The following is an 18,097-nucleotide window of genomic DNA, read 5'->3' on the forward strand; positions in this document are numbered from 1 at the left end:
AGCGTATAAATAAGAGCATACCGCGAGCTCATTTGGTACGCTCTCTTGCTCGCTCGATTTTTAGCTTTTGCGCGCTAAGATTCCCTGAGTCTTTAATTTTAAAGCTTCGGCTTTGAAAACAGTTTTTTAGTATTTCCGAAGATGTCTGGAGACAAAAAAGCTGTTGCTGAGACGAAGCTGTCTCTTGATGAAGAGAAAAAGAAAACTGCTGGTGAGACGAAGCTGACTCTTGATGAGGAGAAAAACTTGGGGTTTCTTATAGCGATGTCGAAGACAAACACGGAAAAAATTACCAAGGAAATTCTGGAAGGCTTGTCTGAGGATACTGGTGACAGTGACAGTTATGATGTGGACAGCGGTAGCGAAGACTCCGAAGATCGTCCCTGGCGACCAAGCCATTCAGTTTATGGTAAATCAACTATCAAAGAGAATCATCTTGTCAACATGAGAGGAAGGTATTTTCGGGATTTGTCCATTGTGAGGGCCGATGAAGGAGAGAAGACTTGTCCACACCCTGAAGAAAATGAAGTCGTAGTATACCGAAGCTTTCTGAAAGCTGGGCTACGATTTCCCTTGAGTAGCTTCGTCGTGGAGGTGTTGAAAATTTTCGAAGTCTATCTTCATCAACTTACTCCCGAGGCAATTATAAGGCTAAATATCTTCGTGTGGGCCGCGAGAAGCCAAGGTCTGAAGCCTGATGCAAGAAGCTTCTGTAATATACACGAATTATTATATGAAACAAAGCCTTGGGGCAAAGAACAGTACCATAATAACTTTGGCTGCTACAGTTTCGTCTCTCGGTCCGGGGCAAGCTGTCCCGTACCAACCTTTCGGAAGAGATGGCCCGGGGATTGGATGACAGAATGGTTTTATGTGAAGAATGACCTATCAGCACGAGAAGATATCAAAGGTATAATTATGCGTCCTATTTGGCAAAGCTTCGGCCTTCGGAGGCCGAAGGTGGAAATGAATGAAGCTGCCGAAGAATGCCAGAGGGCCTTCGGCGTCATCTGCTCTTTTATTGGAACAAGAGATTTAGTACAAGAGCATATTGCCTTCCGGGTTTGGCCTCTTGCGGAGAAATGGGAAATGCCTCAAGAAACCATAAAAGAGGCCGACGAAGGTGGGCTTGTGAGACTGAAGTACACCTTCAAGTTTGGAGATAAATTTACTGAGCCAGATGATGACTGGCTAAAGAGTATTGAAAATTTAAGTGACGAATTGCTTGGTGCTTATTCAAAGGCCGAAGATACTGCGATGTCAGCAGCCTTCGGAGGCCGAAAAAAGAAAAGGCTGAATCGGGTATTTGATGCAATTGGGTTTGTTTACCCTGACTATTGCTACCCCGTCCGAAGGCAGAAAAGAAAGAACACAACCTCTGCAAAAGAAGAAGCTGCAACTGCTCCTAGCGAGCCAGAGCCTGAAAGAAAGAAAATAAAAGTCCTCACTCACCGGCCGCGGTATATCGAACCAGCTTCGGTGCCGGAGTTTACCGAAAAATCTTCTTCGGCTACCGAGGCTAAAAAGCCAACCAGACCAGTCACGCCACCTGCAGCTGCAGGGATGACCGAAACGGCGAAAAAGATAGAACTAGAAGAACCGAAGGTTTCGCTGCCAGAAACAAAAGAAATGGCCGAAGCGCCATACACAGAAAAAATTGGAGAAGTGAAAAAACCAACTGAAGAAAAAGTACCAGAAATTGTGAGTCCTGCAGCAAATGTTGAGACAATAAAAAATCAAAAAGTGCCAGCAGTGACTCCAAAAAGAAGAAGAATGGCCAATGTGCTAGATGTACTAGAAACAATTAAAACTTCAAGCACACCTCCGAAGAAGGCTGCTGCCATTCCTGAAACGACAACTGAAATTTCTGATAACAAAACTCCAGTGCAAGGGACTGAAGCCGAAGCTGGGTCCTCAGAGCCCGCGAAGATAGAATCCTTGGAAACTGAGGAAAAAATAACAAAGCCAACTTTTGTTGAAGAGATCGGAGTCATTGCCCCCGAAGCATCCATCAGAGCTCGTGATTATATTGTTCGTCATGCTTCGGGGAAAAAACTTTCAGAAAAAGAGGAGCAAGAGGCCCAACATTACGCCCAAAAGCTGAAGTATCCAAAGGGGGCGTTAATATTCAATGGTAGTGGAGAAGAAGACTTTTTGTATTGTCTCCCTGACAACAAAGAAATTTCTGTTTGCCGAGAGATGAGCAAGAGCTTCGGATTCCCAACCTTAGAAGACGGGCTCTCGGTGCTGTCGAAGAACGATTTGGCCGACAGCCTGGCCTACAATAGCTTAAAGGTGCGACAAATGGGATCCTTGTATTCTTTGTTGATACCAAAAAAACCTTTTGCTTGTTTTATTGAAACACACATACTTTTCTTTGCAGGGCCTGATACTTAGTAATGCCCTCAGGGCACAAAAAGATGCTGAAGACGAAGGGTGTACTATAGCCCTGAGCAACCTTCGTTCCGAAGTAATTGAACTGAGGAACGAAGGCCTCGAAAAAGATAAAATATTACACTCATTGGTAAATAAAATAAAGGAAGACGAAGCTGCGTTCAAGAGTCAGGCTGAAGCTCAGAGACGCGAAATAGAAGATCTTCGGAAACAACTGGCCAGAGCCAGGGAAGAACGTATACTTGAAGAAACAAGGCGAGAGCTCAGCGACCAATGGGCGGATCACTTGGAAGCAACTGTTGAAGAGCTTCGTTCATCCAAAAAGAGGTGCTATAACAAATCTATAGAATGTGTTAAGAAGTTGAAGGCTAGCTTCGCCAGGGTCGGCGCCTTCTCTAGTGAAGAAAACTTTATAAGAGGCAATCCCGAAGGTCCTATTGAATGGATCGACCACGAAGCTGAAGCCTTCGAAGAAATTTTAAATAGCCGTGGGGATATATGTGCTTTCTCTGGGGCCAGAGGAATTGCCACCATTCTAGAGAAGAAGGGCTGTGAACACGTAAAAATCTTAGCACAATCCGAAACTGCTTTGTCCTTTGAAGACACAAAAGACCCTTCGGCCGAAGCAAGCATAATTGGTGGAAAGTTTTTTACTGATATCTGGGATAATGGTGGCCGAGAAATGGCAGGAGATATTATTCAAAGAAGTGAAAAGGGCATTCACGATGCTAGAGAAGTGGCTAAGGCTGCTGAAAAGAGCACAGAGCCCGAAGGTCAATTAGGTATTAACTAATAGTTTGTATTGTGTTGTAATTTTTGGTTTTAAGCTTCGTTTTCCGTTTGTAATAGCAGCATAGCCGTGTCCTGTCCTTCAGATCCTGCTGAAGCGTCTCCAGGCCCTCAGCCGAAAGGAGACGATGAAATTAAAAAGATGGCCGAAGCAATCATGGATGAAGTCGTCAATCGACTCCTGAATGAGGCTGCAGAAGTTGTTCTAAAAGAAAATTGAACACTATTGTAAAGTAAACTTCTGAATTGTAACATTTTGTAATCCTGAATGTAATATACCCTTTTTATTGCTTAATTCTTTACGATGCATGAAACTTTACACGTACCGCTTTTTGAGTCTTTGACGAAAAAACACCTTCCCTTCTTTTCATGCTTCGTGAAGAAGGATTTTTGTTTGTCACAACAATATCCAGTGTTCTGATGAATAATATCCAGGCTTCTTGACAATGTGAAGCTACTTAGCATGGTTTGCCCTTTTCAAAACATTCTTCCGAAGATCGATGTCACATCCCCTTCTTGTGCTTTATGCAATATGATGTATGATGCTTATGTTATGCGAAATGATGCGATGATGTTATGCTGAGTAAAATGTTGTTTATTCCGAAGATACACGCGTTCCTGTGACAAAACATACAAAATTTTTCATTATAAGCCTCCCTTAGGAGCTTCTTCGCCTTTTACTTCAGCGGAATCAGCGTTGACTTTTCGCTGTAAGCTCTGCATTCCCTTAGGAACGTCTTTGGAGCTTCTTCGCCTTTACTTTTGGCGGAATCAGCGTTGACTTTTCGCTGTAAGCTCTGCATTCCCTTAGGAACGTCTTTGGAGCTTCTTCGCCTTTACTTTTGGCGGAATCAGCGTTGACTTTTCGCTGTAAGCTCTGCATTCCCTTAGGAACGACTTTGGAGCAAAAAACTTACACTGCGTTCCCTTTGGAACGACTTTTTTGTGACTTCGGCAACTTACTCTGCGTTCCTTAGAACGACTTTTTGCTGTTTCGAATAATTTTCGGTAGTCCGAAGGTCCTCTTGATTATCACAAGTCTTTAAACTTTAACAATTTAAGCCTGAGAAAAATATATTTTCCTTGTGGGAATCAACGAAAGTATTTATATGAAACCTAAACAATATCCTTTATTACAGAAAACAAAACTGGATAGAAAAGATTGCTATTAGGGTAGGATATTTGTCAATAGATGTGCTTTGACTCTGGCACGGTGCTGTTGACTGTATGAGCTTCGGACTGCTCTCGGAAGTCCCTTTGGTGTGGAGCATACTGGCTCCCTTCTGGCTGCTGTCCTTGCTGTAACGGAGGTGGAGGCGGAGGTTGTTGCCAAGAAGCTTGAGATTGACTCGCCGAAGCAACAGAAACTGCAGGGTGGTTACCTACATACTCTGGGATGTAGGGCGAGTGATACGAAGCTGTATGCATGACCTGCTTTGGCTGAGCTTGTTGTGCTGCGGCTTCGGCTATTTCCTTTTGCTTCTGGATGGTAACATGACACATCCTGGTAGTATGGCCCTTGTTCTCACCACAGAATAAGCAAAAGATTCTTCTCTGTTGATCGCCAAATCTTCCTCCGAAGCCCCTGGCACCTCTGCCTCTTGGAGCTGGTGGTCGGAAGGGAGCTTGCTGTTGCCCCGAAGCCTGTGAGGAATATTGTGGCCTTTGCTGTTGGCTCCCCTTATCATCACTTTGTGTAGAGTTATGAATTGATCTAACATGCCTCGGGTAAAACCTCCCACCGAAGCCCCTGGTCATTTCAGAAAACCTGAAGGCCTCCTCCCTTCTTTGACGAAAATCGTTATCGGCCCGAATGTACTCATCCATCTTCTGGAGAAGCTTCTCCAAAGTTTGAGGGGGCTTCCTGGCGAAGTACTGAGCTGACGGTCCTGGCCGAAGCCCCTTGATCATGGCCTCAATGACAATTTCATTGGGCACCGTTGGTGCCTGTGCTCTCAAACGCAAGAACCTTCGGACATACGCCTGAAGGTATTCTTCGTGATCCTGGGTGCACTGGAACAGAGCCTGAGCAGTAACCGGCTTCGTCTGAAACCCTTGGAAGCTAGTTAACAAGAGGTCCTTCAGCTTCTGCCATGAAGTGATCGTTCCTGGTCGAAGGGAGGAATACCAGGTTTGAGCAACACTTCTGACAGCCATAACAAAAGATTTGGCCATGACCGCAGCATTGCCACCATAGGAAGATACTGTTGCCTCGTAGCTCATCAAAAACTGCTTCGGGTCTGAGTGGCCATCGAATACGGGAAGCTGAGGAGGCTTGTAGGACGGAGGCCAAGGTGTAGCCTGCAGCTCAGCGGACAGAGGAGAAGCATCGTCAAAAACAAAATTCCCATGATGGAAATTGTCATACCAGTCATCTCCGTTGGGAAAACCCTCCTGATGAAGGTCTTGGTGCTGAGGCCTTCGGTGTTGCTCATCCTGAGCAAGGTGACGAACTTCTTCAGAGGCTTCGTCTATCTGCCTCTGTAGTTCAGCTAGCCTGGCCATCTTTTCTTTCTTCCTCTGCACTTGTTGATGAAGCATCTCCATATCTCTGATTTCTTGATCTAACTCGTCCTCTGGTGGTGACGGGCTAACAGCCTTCCTTTTCTGGCTTCGGGCCTCCCGAAGAGAGACTGTCTCCTGATTGTGGTCCAGCGGTTGTAGAGCTGCAGTCCCAGGTGCTGAAGCTTTCTTCGGCGCCATAACGAAGGTTTATGATCGCCGAAGATAAAAAACTTCAAAGAGTGGAAGTGAGTTCACCGGAGGTGGGCGCCAATGTTGGGGACTTGTTCTCAAATGCTTCAAGAACAAGGCAACATAGAAAATGTTAATCGGTTAAGTCCTTCTTCCTACGAAGCATTATTTCCCTTGGGATATAATGATTTTCGGACGAAGGTCACAAAGGGTGAACCTTTATAAATGCATTACATATTGACGAAGAATGAACTACAAGAAACATAAAGAATTACGTAGATCATCATATATCATTATTATATATAAATAAAAATAACATTGAATTACAGATGTACCTCCAATTTGAAGGAAATGAAAGTACAAGCGTGACGCAAAAGTGAACACCAAATCAGCGTGAACAGTACGGGGGTACTGTTCACCTATTTATAGGCACGGGGTACAACCCATACAAAATTACATACATGCCCTTTACATTTGGTGGTAATTCTATAGTAATCTATCGAGGTCTAAATGGCCTTTTCATCTTCAAGTCGGTTCCCTTTTCTGCGAACATGCCGAAGCTTTCCTGCTTCACAGCTTCGGCGCTGTGTCAACCTTCGTATCTTTTGAGCTTCTCCCTCTCTGATACGAGTCCGAAGATACCTGTTCACACATTATACTCTAGAAACACTGTTAAATCATGTTTTTGAGGACCTTCGGAAGCCGAAGGCCCCCAACAGGCCATTCTAAGTCATACCATGATTTGAATAACATTAATCATACATTTAATTCCATGTAGTGGAACCATATTCATCAACATTGATTTCCGTAGCAAGCTCTCCAAAAATGAGAGCATTCCATATGCAAGGCCTTACGTCTCATATACCCAACTTAAATATGCTTGATTTCATTTAAGCCATAATTATCCATAATATATAAGCGCCATTTCATCAAATCCATTTGCAAGTTGTCTTCTCCTTGAACTGGATTGTCTTCACAATGACATAACATTTTGGATTTATATTTCAACACATTATGTATCACCATCAAGTTTGCCTTTAAAACTAAACTATAGATACACCTCAAAATATATAATGTCTCGTATCACAAGTGTATGTAGTATAATTAATTTACTATTCAACACTAAACAAACTTATTAAACTTTTAATCATGTTGTCATTCAATCATACAAAACCCACTAAAGTGCTAGATACACTTACACCCATGTCATGCCTACTATACTAGAGCGCAATAGGAGTACATTTATAGGGTTTGAAGTCCTAATCCTTGGTCCACCTCCAATGGTGTCACACATCCTCCTTTGTCTTGTAGCAGGGGGCAACAACACCGCAACAACTCCCTAACACTTCTAAGAGTTTTCTCAGGTAAGCATCATGTTGTCCTAATGTGGTCTCTAGAGAATGCATGAGGGCACTACAATGTACTACATTACTCTCAGTAGATCTTGTATTAAGCATTATTGTTGGCAAGATCTAGTAGTTATCTTGTGTATTGTCAATCTACTATTTCGTTTAAGCTCCATGTTATAGATCAATTTTACACTATTAGATGTGTATCGCTCGCCCGATTGCTACATTCCATGACATGAGGCTGCAACATGTGCATACGACAACTTAAGAGTCCTATACACATCTGGCACCCTACCATACATGTCTTAGTCACGTCATTTATTCTAGATATGTCCTAAGGTCATCACTATGATACATACTATAGATTGGATCCGGGATATTTCTATGAATGGCTCACCCCTTATGTGGCCTTAGTTTTGGTATATGGTGTGGGTAATCCTGATGGATCTCTAGTCCATTTCTCTATGTTTAATCGTTCATGTGCCTTGTGTTGATATAGGACCAACCCTCGTCTAAATCATGCTTTAGGAAGGTTTGTTTTATTTTCGATCACTTTCACTGCATGTTCATTTATTTATTTTGGCCAACATGGAATAGAGGACAATTGACTCAAGGGAGCTGATCAGTGCGACCAATATAGGCCGATCCATGTGATCAGGCTAAAATTTGATGTTTTATTTGATGTCTTATTTGATGTCATGCATCTACAAAGCTATTCATTGATCACAACATACCCTCCTTGGCACATAGTTCAAGGTAGGTGGTATGCCTAGAACCTAACCACCCCTAGCACTTAGATATGGTCGAAGTTACATTCAAGAGAGAAGATCACAACAAAAGTGTATCTCTTGGCTCCACATGTGCCGATTACCTAGATGACCGCCGTCAATTTCATATGAAGACATGTTTGTAGCATGCTCGGTGGGACCACTACATTGGCTCTTCATAAACATGGCTACTCAAAGGAAGAAATTTGACGACACGAGCAATTACCAAAGCGGATAGCAAGAAGGGAAGACCTTGTTTCCCTTGCCTAAGGACATTAGTTAGAAGCTACTAAAGTACTATTACTAGGTCCTTAAAACCTAGTAGGGGAGATCCTTACATACTTCACGTGGACCCATGTCGGTGGCATCAAAGTCTTCGGGCACCTAGAGACACTGCTGGAGCAAGTTGACCTTGCCACATCCTTGAAGGAGCGCAACACCACCCTCTGGGCAGGAGATGAACTACATGATCCATCAGGTGATGGCGCAACAGTCAGAGGTCCTAAACTCCATGGAGGGGGTCACAACATGAGTGGCCAAATCCATTTTGGTTCAAAATTACACTTTATCGGGGCCCATGTTTGGGTCACACCAAGGAGAGAAGTTGTTCCATACTTGGCCGGCAGAGCTGATGTGACACGAAGGCAAAATTTATCGTCTACCACCCTAGAGTACCACACGACATCCCCTCGGTCTACGACCAACCACCAACATACATAATAGAGAGGTTTGAGTGCAAACTACAATACATGCCTCTACGTGAGGGGGAGCAACCACCTCGGTGGCCAATACATGCCACTTATGATAAAAATAAGATCAACAATCCTGAATTAATTAAGTGGCAAGCCAAGTATGGCAACAGGTTAGCTCTGTAGTTAGGCCTCATTTTTGGAGGCACTAATATGACTGGCATGTAGGAGTAGCTGGAAGAGCTCCTAAAAGACCACTTTTAAATCCTCCCTAGACAGAAGGTGAATAGCTACATAAAGCCAGTCTAGAAGAGTTCGATCGGATCTTGTCCTCGTCGAAGGTCAAGGTTCCTGAGTTTTCCAATTTCAACAACAATGATGGCACTGGTACCATTGAACATGTGAGCCGATACATAATGCAACTCGGATTAACATTGTTGATCAGACACCTGAAGGTTTGGCTCTTTTATCTATCCCTATCGGGACCCAGGTTTAGCTAGTACACATCCCTCCATCCCGAGTCCACGTCTTAGAAGCATATGGAGGAGCAGTTCCACGCACATTTCTACTCTGGCTCTAACGAGATGACAATTTTGGACCTCATCGCACTCCAACAACGATAGGGTGTGTCAGTGGGTCAATTCATTCAGAGGATTTAAGATCTATGGAACAAATGTTACTCACTTCGCATCCCCAAGAAGACCTTGGTAGAGTTGTCCTTTGGAGGCCTGCTTTTCCCTACACGATGCCTACGCCACGACGATCTTTGAGGCCATTGGTGAACTACTAGCACATGCATTGGCTTTTGAGCGACATCATCCTAAGGCCTACTAGGAAAGGTATAAGAAGTCGATAACTTATGTGCAGGTCGAACATGAAAGTAATGACTCAACTGATGAAGCTGAGGTCGTAGTCATCGACTAGGCCTGGGGGCACAACTTGTCTCCTGCCCCTGGATCATTATTACTGAGGCTACGGTGGGCTTTGGCTTCGATCTCGCCAATATGTAGCAAATCGTTGACTTGTCCTTAAAGGAAAAACAACTAAAGCTATCAACCGATCGTCAACTTACATCGATCAAAGAATTAAAAGGAAAAAATACTACAAGTCGCACAACTCCGACACGCACAACACTGGAGACTGCAAAGTGCTCCAACGATAGATCTAGTAGGCCATTGAGCAAGGGTGGCTTATATTTGGCAGGAAACATATGAAAGTTGACAAGAATTCTTTTCCTATCAATATTGATGAGATAACATCAACCTCAAAAGGGAAGGAAGTGGTCGACCCGCATGATCGGCTCTTAGACTTTGATCCATAGGAACACATGTCATCAAAAGAAATCACATGATTTCACCGATGTTGTTTGAAGTCCACACACCTAAATGCCATGTACACATGGTGGTACAAGCACCAGGACTTGGACAACAAGGAGGAGGTGTGCCCATATGCAAGATACCAGTCGTAGGAGCATGAACACCTTCACCCTGAGAGGTGGCAATGGCTAGAGGAAGAGCGCATCAGGACGACAGGCTATGATATCACAGCACTAGGACTATCCCTTCTCCTAGTTCTGCTTGAGCAAAGGGATGCATCGACTATGAACCGTCGATGACGGCCCCAAGTGACCTAGCCATGCCATCATCAACATCAGGCTTCAACCTTTTAGCAACTCAGGCCCGCACCAGCACGCTGTGTCAGCACCTGCACCGGCCTATAAAGCTCCAAGTCAGCATGAGCGGATGGAGGATGAAGAGCCACAAGACAACGGTCGCCAATTATGATGTTGCCCTGATGACCTCTCATAGTCATAGAAGCGCTGAGTGCTGCCCTGATGTGGTCTCTAGTAGATTGCATCAGGGTAGTACAGTGTTCCACCTTACTCTTGGTAGATTGCTATGAGATGTTGATGACAAAATCTACTAGTTATTTTGTGTAGTGTTAATCTACAATTTTGTTTAAGTTCCATGTCATAGATTACACGGCCAAAAGTGTATTGCTCGCATGGTTGCTATATTCCATGACATGCAGCTCCAACATGTGCATACGGTAACTCGAGAATCTGGTATGCATCGGGCACCTTGCCTTACATATATTAGTCGTGTAATTTGTTCTAGATGGACCTCCTTAGAGGTCCTTATCTGTGTTTGCGTGTATGGGCATCAACTCATAGTTAACGATGTTTTTAGGGTCATTGGTATGATACATATTGTATATTGGATTCGAGGTGTTTCTGTGAACGACTCACCATTTATCTGGCCTTGCTTTTGGTAAATGTTATGGGTAATCCCGACTGCTCTCTAGCTTGACTCTTTGCCTTTGGTCGTGCCTGAGTTGATCTAGGACCAATGATAATGTAAATCATGTTTTAGGCATATTTATTTCCAATCAAGTTCGGTGCATGTTTATTTACTTAATTTAACCGACTCAAAAAAGAGAACAATCGGCTCAAGAGAGCCAATTAGTGTGACCAACATGGGGTGATTCGTGTGGCGAGGCCAAAATTTGACATTTTGTTTGTTGTTGTGCATCTGTAGAGTAATTTACCGATCATCGCACACCATCCTTGGCTGACAGGTCAAGGTAGATGGCACACTTAACTGACCGCCATAGCACTCAGAGATAGTCGGAGCTGCATTCAGGAGATATGGTCATAGCAGGAGTGTATCTTTCGACTCCACGTGTGTCGACCACTGGTTTCCCACAACAATAGATCATTGGTCGCCACTCAGACGTCAACCCATATGATGTTGTCTAAACAAGCATAACTGTTGTCGACCGCTTGCATGCGAGTCGTCGTAGCCCTCCACGTTTTATTAAAATTAAAATATATTTGTTTATTAAAAATCAAATATATTTGATTACCTAATTAAGTGAATGAAATTACATAATTCATAACAATGATTAAATAATCACATAACTATAACATAATAAAAAAATAATAAATCTATACTACTTATTAAGAGTGTAAGAGTAGTCTGCCGTTCTGCCATCCTGCAACCTCAACCGTCCATTCCTTGGTGCTGCAATTTCAACTGTTCGATCTCGCCGAGCAGCTGCCTGATCCCACCCCCGATCCTGTCGCCCGGACCCCGAATTCATCACAACCCTCCCTTTCTTCCATCCCCGATTTCACCGCCGCCAGCTGTCCCATCCCGCCGCCCGACCCCTGCCCCGGAGGTTGGAGGTGCGAGCGATGGTCCCTGTCCCTACCCCAGCGCCCCCACCCCCGTTACCCCCCGCCACGATGCTCACGTTCGTGAGGCGTCACGCGCACATCGTGCAACCCAACCCCTTCCCCATCCCCCACCAGCGATGCACAAAACCCCACTCAACACCATCCACCACTCCCCGGCGTGGAGGTCGGAGGTGCGAGGGATGGCCTGAGCCGACGCTACCGCGGCGAGTGGCGCGTGCGCCGTGGCCAGCTGGAGATCTCGCCAGCCAACTTTCGGGCTTCATCTCCTCCATCCCTGAGACCGACGCTCGATCTGCAGCCCGGGGGGAAGGAAGGGAAGAGAGGCAGATATCTCATCACGAGTTCATCATCGTCCACAACCTCCCCTCCTCAAGGACAACTGATTTTATCGGCACCCCTTCTACAGGCTCCTCAATCCCCATGCCGCCATTGACCCCAACTCCAAGCTCGAGTTCGATATGCCCGATGTCTTGCGTGTGTACAAGATCGATTGTGTCGAGCGCTCCGACGGTACCGAGACCGTCCCATCGTCCCCCAATGGCAATTCCACCAACGGCGTCGCGTCCAAGGACTTCGCTACAGACATCTCCTCCCGCCTCTACCTACCCGCGGGAGTGGATCCCGGGAAGAAGCGCCTCCTTCCGTTGTACCACATCTACGCCGCCTCCGTCGATGCCGCGGTGCCCGCCAGCCGCTGATCGGGCTCCCTCGCTCGCGATGCTCCCCCTGACTGGCCTCCCCCTTTGTTTATTGAACGATTCTTGTATATTATCAGGTGAGGATTGGTAAATTCATTGACTGATCTTGCCCCCTCTCTTAGGTTCGGGTGTTGTTGTTGCGTGCACAGGTTCAATTGTCTACACTTGTACAACAATTTAGTGAGATTGATACTAACTGTATGCTCGCTTTGCTTTCTTTTGTGTCGCAGTTCTGTACAAGATTATGCTTAATATGAAGAACTAAGGAATAGAATTCAGAGGTAAAGGTTGTAATTGTTTTTGCATGTTTCGTCTTCTATATATATATATGAAATTTTGCTTGTTACATTATGTGTGTAATTGGTGTCGTTTCTAATTATTGATTGTGCCTCTTACCAGTTCGATATGTTGTCTACACTGCATGCTGATTGACTTGTCTGGACAGATGACACGCTTACATGTAATACCTTTGAACAACCTCATATGTTACAGTTAGACTTGTGCTACTGATATTCATGAATCTTATTCTGTAAATGCTAAAAACGGCTAGGGTTACTTCAAGTAGCAGATTATGAAGCATGGAGGGAAGGTCAACAATCCAATGTTTGGTGTGTATCATATGCTCCTTCATTAGTTGCCATATATGAACTGTATGGTGTTTAATGATGGTATGGCAACAAATTCTTAATGATATTGGTTGATAGGTTTATTCAACCATTTGGCATACCAATATGAACATCAAACGGAGTAGGTAAACCATATTTTGTTATCTTTTTTGCTTTTGGATTTTATATGATAACAAACACAATTTGCATCCTTGAATTTGGTTGTGATAACAATGATGATTTCTTACATTATCTCATAATTGATGACATATTTAAGCTTGTCGAGGATGAGATGAAGATTAAACTGTCTTGAAGATCCCGATTCATTTTGTTGGGCTATTCATCAAGTAAGAAGAAATGGAAAAGAAAGAGAAATCAGTTCACTATTCACCAGGTTTCTCTACCCAGTTTCTTTCTCTGCCTTACCAGAAGTGTTCAGACTTTAGAGCTTACCTATGCTCTTAGAATATAGTATTGGTATCGAAATGCACATACAGATCTAAGCCAGTACAAACCTATGCTATTTTTTTTATCGAATCTTGGGTCACCCTAAAAATATATTGGGAGATGAGCGTTAGACCAACATATCTTATTCACGTGACATTGGACGAGTTCCAGATTTGAGGAGTTTTTTGTGTTTATTTATATAGCATTAGGACCACGGGATTAAGGTGTAATGAGAACTATTGTTATCCAAGCTTTTAGAAAGCATGCTGACTCTGATCCAAGCCCCATTTCTGTTGTTATCTGCATGGCATATTGAGACGTCGTAGCTATATATCAAGCAAACAAAAAACACTTGTACTCCACACTATGGATTTTCCCTCGAGGAACCACACTATGGAATTTCAATATTACATGTTGTATTTGTGTTATTCTGTTCAGTACACATCTCGTCTCAGGAAAGTGGAAACTACAAGTAGTCATTTGTTGGTAGGCAAGCCAATATGTCATATGCTTGGTTTATTCACTGTCACACAGAAATAGAAGACATCCATTTTGATTTATGCATGACAACTTTGATTAGTTCTTTAGAACTACAATTGCAAAACAATGCTGATTAGTTCTGCACATGCATGGTCTTGTAACCCTCTGTTCACAAGACAACACACTCCATACCCCTGTCATCTTAACATCCAGTATATTTCCATGCCTAAATGCTAATTATTTTCCACTAAGGCCAAGCCGCTTTACACATTTTTGGTCATCTCTACCTAACAACAGTGGCGGATCTAGGATTTTATCAAAGGGTATGCCATTCAAAAATTTTATACATAACCCGATAAATTTATTTTATAATTATATAATAATTATAGAATTTACATCATGATCCATTATTGATGCACTAAGTAATGCAATAAGACCTAAATTAAAGGATTAAGTTAAATCATCCATTAAATACAATATAAATGGTTTAAAATTCATATTGATAGTTCAAATGCAACCATAAAGGAGTATTAGAGATTTACACATTATTTGTTGACTGCCTTTCAAAGGAACATAAATGTTTTAGATCTCATGAGTGTCATGTGGATCTCACGAGTGTTTATGTCCAGTGACGATGTCAACATATATTGATAACACAACAAGCTACGCTCTGCACACAATCTTTGAGGCCTTTACGGCTCTACTGTCAGCTGCCCAGCCACAAGGTCGTCGTGGCCACGCCAACTTGGGAGGGGCAGGCCGGGCAGGCAGCAGGCCGGACACAGGCTCAGCGGCATAGCAGATGCCCGCATCCATACCAGAGGGGACGAGGGAGAACATCCGCTCATAGGGTATGTCGTGGCATATACGGCATACCATGTAGCTCCGCCACTACCTGACAACCTGGTTGCCTGCCAATCCTACACTCCTCAGTTCTATTCTTTTGCCAGTAAGAGTACTTCTCTTCAGAATTTTCGAACTTGAACAACTAATAAATTGTCTTTTTTTGTCGCGTGGCTTGTGACAACCCACTGTTGCTTCCCTGCTAACCCGGCGGCGCACGTGTGCTCGAGGTCCCACGAGCACTCGGAGGCTGGGACAACTCATTTTAAACTAGCTGTATGTGATACCTACAACAACTCATTTTTGTACCATTCTTTTCAATTTAGTTGGGTGATACTTTTAAGGAAATGTCCAGAAAATTAAGTAACACAATGGCATTTTAAACTACGTGTGTGTGTGATATATATGGCCTATGAATACCTATTCCAGTTTTGCTTACTTCATATTAATTGACAGTTGCTATTTGGCTCATGACCATTCTATTTGACAACAAGAGACAAGCAAATCACATGTTTACAATTTTGGTGTGTTGCTTCTAGAAATTGTTAGCGGGAGATCAAAAAGTAACAAAAGGTTAGCACATAAAGATCAGATACTCCTTGAAATGGTTATATTTTACTCTAGATTACAGTTAACATGTCTTTTCGTCATCTACTTGCATAGTTCAAGAATTTGTTTTTTTGCCATTGCTGATTTAAAACACTACTTTCTATTATTCGAAAATAGTATGATGGTGCATGATTTGGGTGCGCATAAATATAATCAATATAATATTTTGCATTACCATATCCATATTTCTCTTCTTAGACAACGTCATAAGATCAATGTATCACACTTACAACTGGTGTTGTAGGCCACCAAAAATCCTAGGTGCCTTGCTCGCCTAGGCGTCCACACGACGGTGCAATGTCTTGCCTCGCCTTACTCTTTAAAAACACTGCTGAGGAGCAGTCCGACGGTAATAGATCCGAGATAGATGCAATCTCAGCTATTTTGAAGGAACTCCACACCTCACACTTCAGGTATGATGAGGCCTTTTCTGGAATGGCCCCATGCCTTTGTGACTTTGATGGGGTCCAAGATGAATGGACGCTGCATGATTCTATACATCCAAATGATTCAATGGTACACATGTTATATCAAAGATTTAGGGAAAATTTACTGTGGAGGTTAGTTTTTCTGGATTCTATTCATTGCAGGAGTTGCATAAAACCTTCAAAGTTTCATGGAACCCGTATTATGAGTTATCAATATTATGTTAGTTTTCCTCCATTCACTTTTTGATCTCACTGCACATCTTTTTCCTATCCATGCTAGGAGGGTTCCTTAATGCATTTGGAGCAATCATTGTTGGGGCACCTGTTGGAATCAAGTAAGCTAAATCAGAAAGGATTTAGCCTATCTTTTACTTCATGAGTATGAATGGTGACTAGAATTGGGGAATGTAGCGCTTTGCTCTATAATTCTCTACTGCATCTGATTTTAGTAACACAAACCATTATATTTAAATTTACAATTACTAACATCTCCATATTCGATTGAATTGTACATTTGTAGGTACTAGATAGAAATTATTTACTGGTCACTTGTCATGTCCCTGTTCACAGTAAGTACCATTTTTGCTGATTTCCTAAGTACGAAACTGAGCAACAGACTCCAACAACCAGTATTTTTCTGTGCTCATAATCCTCTACTTAAAAGTTACAACCGTGTTCACTGCATAAGTTTAGCAATTGAAGCAGGCGAGACTAATTTTATTATCTTTCTGTTTGTTCCCGTAGCATGTGTCTTTGGAGCATCCAGGATGTAGCATGTGTCTTTGGAGCATCCAGGATCGATTGGCAGGATGTGCTTTGTCACTCCATGTATGTTCTAAACTCTAAACTTTTGAATGGTAGAGGTTCATCCAGTGGGCATATATTTATTTTCTTTTGTATGGTCCAACAACTGCGACATGATATTTCATTGTGTCTTTGTACATGTCAGTTATTTCACGCCAACTGATGTTGAGAATTACATGGTCTCTGCACCTTGCCATGGAGCTATGCTAGGAGCATGGCTCGGTGCTTGGCCTATGCCCCTTGACTAGGAGAGACCATGGCAGGTAGATATACCATATTACCATCTTTGAATCTCAAGCATTATGTTTCTAGGCATGGGAAAGCTGGATCATATGGATGTGTTTGTGACACTCGGTGGTTAACATGACACTAAATAGCTCTACGGAACATACTTATGTTTATGATCTGACTAGGGTAAACACATGGGGGTTCACAAATAGTCAAGCATGGCTAGACATTAAAACAAGAGAAGTACCTGTTACATGAAATTCATTGATTACCTTGACATGTTGTGGAGTGTTTTTTATTTTGAAACTCTTAGTAGCCCCCTATTTATCTATTCTCATATGCCTGACATGTTGTGAAATGTCACATTGATGATGATTCCTTTGCTGGGCTTTATGACTTGTTTACTACTATTTGATCTTTTGTAGGAATGGCCAATGTGTGTCACCTATGGTTCAGTTGTTGGGTATTTGTTCGGAATGGCAGTGTCATTGGTCCTAAGTCCTAATAGCTATTCACAAGAGAAGGGTTTGTGCAAAAACTGACTGGCCTAGGCTTCATGACATTGTTGTATTCTTTTGAAGCCTTTTTGTAGTTGTATGTTGTTTTCTTGAATGTAATGAAAAAGGATTGCAGTTTATTACTGTGAGATGCACGTTTGTTGAGAGACTGTGTGTCTAAATTAAAGAATGGGGCTAGAGGTGTAAGAGGCTAGGAAGGCACTAGCGCCACTTACACATCTCTATATCTTTAAAGCAACAGTTTCGTCACGTGTTCGCGCCTAGGTCTGTTTCTCTCCTTCGCTTCTCACCTACCAACACGCGTAGGTCTGTTCGTCTGTTCCCCTCCTACGTTTCTCATCTACCAAGAGACCGTTACACCACATATGAGCTATAAGAAATCAACCAAACCCAGTACGACATGAAGCCACATGTAGTGCAGTGCTTCTATAGAGTAACACCTCGCTAGCTGAAGGAGGACGAATAGGCTATAAAAAAGGGTTAGGCTCTGATTCTACATTTCTCAGCCTTTTGCTTAAGATAAAGTGTAGTATTTAATTTTGCCAGTTTAATATCT

Source organism: Zea mays, chromosome 1, assembly GCF_902167145.1.
Source record: "Zea mays cultivar B73 chromosome 1, Zm-B73-REFERENCE-NAM-5.0, whole genome shotgun sequence".
Taxonomy (NCBI): domain Eukaryota; kingdom Viridiplantae; phylum Streptophyta; class Magnoliopsida; order Poales; family Poaceae; genus Zea; species Zea mays.